Raw genomic sequence first — 3,818 nt, 5'->3', positions numbered from 1 at the left:
ATATTCCGTTGTCACTTAGCACTTATAAATAATACCTATATACTCAGCTAAAGAACTATGATTCATCGACTCAAGACTGTTAACCATTGATAAATAGTAGCATTAAACGAAGAATGTGTAATTAGTGTGAGAAAATCCTAATCAACTGTCATAGTATATTATACTCATACCTGTCGTGTGGAGATGCGCTAGGAACTAAATGTTTATGTTATACAAGTTTTACTGGTGACTTTGTTTGATAGAACGTCAAATTATAAGACAAATGCAAAAGTGCGCGACTACAAAACCGAAACGACGTATATTTTTGTTGATATGTCAAAAGTACTGTCACTGTAACTATTAAGGGTGAAGTATCAACGAAATTGTTAACTACACACTACCCAGGATTTGTATTCGCTTTTGTTGCTTCGCTATAATGTTTCATGCACTCTATCCGCCTTTTGTTTTATAATCTGAGGTTTAGATTATTTATATGTAGGTATATCTATGAGTGTCTTACTAGAAAATAACTAAAATAAACGTGCCATCTTTATTATCTTGGTGTGCGTGACAGATATACTTAACCCTAGCCAAACGTCATACGACTTTACTAGTGTGCGACTTAGTGACCAACCATTGGCCACTACGCGTTCTCAGCTTTGACAGTCTATCTAAACACATTAATAATAATCACAGATCTGAAGGTAGAACTTAAATATTGAGACTATTGTTGTCTCGTAATAGATTTTGTTAACCCACAAATAGTTTTAAATGTTTTACGTTTTTAGTTTACATCATTCGTTTATAAATTTATGTTATATATAGAAGTAGTCCCTAGTAGAATCTATTCTTAAGTATAAGTTTCATAGTCCACTGGGAAACGAAATTGACATCAGAAAGATATGCAGGACAGATGCCTTTACATGCTCTTCAAAACCAGCATTCGTAGTCAGTGTATAATATTTAAAAAAATATATATTTACGTACATTTTTTAATCACATTATATAAATTTGAAAATTGATTATACATATAATTTCTTAAAGGCCTTTTTAATACCTACTCTACAATTTTCTACTAAAATGCATTCATAATGACTTTTCGCAAAGTTGAAACGGCGTTCGTAAGAAACGCATTCGCTCGACCAAAAATAACTTAAAAGTACCAAATCTAAAAATAAAATTAAATAAACTAACAGGCTGTTAATTTCCCTTACTAAGGGCTGAGGCCTCCTCCTCCTCCAGGGAGCCTAATATCCCACGCTGCTCTAATGCTGGTCGGTGGATTCACATCTGGCAGACTCATCCAACGCAAGTTTATACGCGAAGTTTTCCATCACCGCCGAATATGAGATGATTTATGAAAATTCACGATACTTAGTTAAGAGTCAGGTGTTCTATCCACTAAGCTACCTCAGCTTATATTTAACAAACAATTGGAGTTTTTTCATTGAAACCTTTTTCTAAGCATACCTCAAGAAGGATACCGTCACAGAACGGTGTCTGAAACTGAAGTCATATCTCCTAAAGTTTTATATCAATCAATGTATCTTTAAATAAAAATAGAAAAAAAATATAATCCTGCCCATTAGATGCTGTGAACTATTTCAGACCACCGGTATCCAAGGAATGCAGACGGCTATGAATCACCTTGGATTATTTTCTGCGCTAATATAAGTGACATTTATTATTATTAAATAATACTGAGTCTAAGATTGTTACGATACCGAGTCTATTTTTACTCAGTTATGGTGCAGCCAAAGAGAGTAATGATTTATACATATTAATTAACTTTTTAATTGTATAAGTATTATAATTAAAAAAAAATAAAATTTTAATGGATGAGGTTTATTAGTTAATACAATATTATAATAACTATTTACCATGAACGTTTTAATTATATACAAATAAATATTAAAAGCGTGGTAGTGGTAACTTGACATTTCATTGATCTTGTAAAATAATAATAATAAATAAAAATAAGTTGGACGAGCCTCGTCAAGCGAATTTTGTAAAACATAGTGTTCTATTAAATATTATGAAATAGGTAACCATAGTTTGTCTATATACGGAATATAATCATATATTTAAAAAACAGCATGTATTTTTCTTAATTGATGTAGAGATATATCTTATAGATATAATAGCTGTTACTCGCCCACTTCGCTGGGTATTAAAAACAAATATTGTTTATATAAAATAATTAAAAAAAAAATTGTTTTTTTGTTAAGGCTGCCATGAGGTTTACCGGCGTTGTATATAGTCTATCATTTTTGTAATCACAAGTCCTTACTGTATACCAATTTTTATAAAGATCAGTTCTTGAGTTATAGCGGGGCATACAGACAGACATAGAGACAAAAAAAATCAAAAATGGTAAAACTGATGTCAGTGAGTCATAAAACGAATATTTATGACGAAATTCGTCAAAAAGTTAGTGTACATACAGACTCTACAGATTTATATTGTAGTATACGTACAGATATATTCTTGTCTATAGCGACATGACGAGGGCTAGTTCGACATAAGAATGAAGATTTATACAATAGTTACTTAAGTTTTAATTTAGATTTGTATATATTTCATTGAGCATAATTTTAGCATATTAGCATTAGCAGCCCGTAAATGTCCCACTGCTGAGATAAAGGCCTCCTCTCCCTTTGAGGAGAAGGTTTGGAGCATATTCCACCACGCTGCTCCAATGCGGGTTGGCGGAATACACATGTGGCAGAATTTCGTTGAAATTATACACATGCAGGTTTTCTCACGATGTTTGATGAAAATTCAGTGGTGCCTGCCTGGGTTTGAACCCGAAATCATCGGTTAAGATGCACGCGTTCTAACCACTGGGCCATCTCGGCTCTTAGTGCTTGTTTGAGTATAATACAAATCTAAAAATATATACTCATTATTATACACTCATGAACTTAGATATAAGACAGTCGAGAATGATGAATAAGAGGCGCCCTCATCTCTAAGACGAAGAAGGGATCGCCCTTCTCGTATTGGCGTAGCCAGATAGGGGCATCGGGTACTGTGCTGAAGCCTTCTCAATTTGAGGAGGAGATTTGAAGCTTGTTTTATGAACACGGTGAGGTGTGTAAATAACATGAATTAACATATAATAAGTGTAATGTAATGTAAGAATAACTATATCCTAATTTTGTCGACCCGCCTTCGTAGGGTAAAATTCATCCTAAGTAACACATTTATAGTTAAAATTTTCAAATATCCTTTCTTAGTGTAGAAGTAACTAAATAAATTTTCAAGTCACTTAGATATATGGTCTCGCAGATCTTGTGATTATTCAGTACTGGTGGTATCTGTTCACTTGGTGCTAAGTCTTTGTGCAAGTCCGTTTATGTAGATACCACCCACTCATCAGATATTCTACCACCAAACAGCAAAGTTAATATTGTTGTGTTCCGGTTTGGGTGACTGAGCCAGTGTAACTACAGGCATATGGGACATAACATTATAGGTTCCTTAGTCAGTGGCGTATTGACGATATGAGGATTAATTTATATTTTTTAGAGCACTCGTGTATATAGGACACATTTCAAGCCTACATATGTGAAAAGAAAAAAAAAACATTATTTTATTTTAGTCCTTATTTTTTTCTTTTTTATTAATAACATTATAACTTGTCAAACGAAATAGTTTGATAAATAGTGTAGAAAATAGTACTGAGCTAAGTGCACGAACACTAGTAAAGTGGCAAAAAAATTCAAGCGTAGATGTCACGCACACCAAGGTAAGTAATTTGGCTCGTCCATTGTAGTGCGCTCTATCTAGATATATGAAATTATTTTGGGATATTAAAAAAAAAACATTTATTTTAA

The sequence above is a fragment of the Vanessa atalanta genome, chromosome 24 (assembly GCF_905147765.1).
Source record: "Vanessa atalanta chromosome 24, ilVanAtal1.2, whole genome shotgun sequence".
Lineage (NCBI taxonomy): Eukaryota > Metazoa > Arthropoda > Insecta > Lepidoptera > Nymphalidae > Vanessa > Vanessa atalanta.
The sequence above is the reverse complement of the archived record's forward strand: the minus strand, read 5'-3'. Positions refer to the sequence as shown.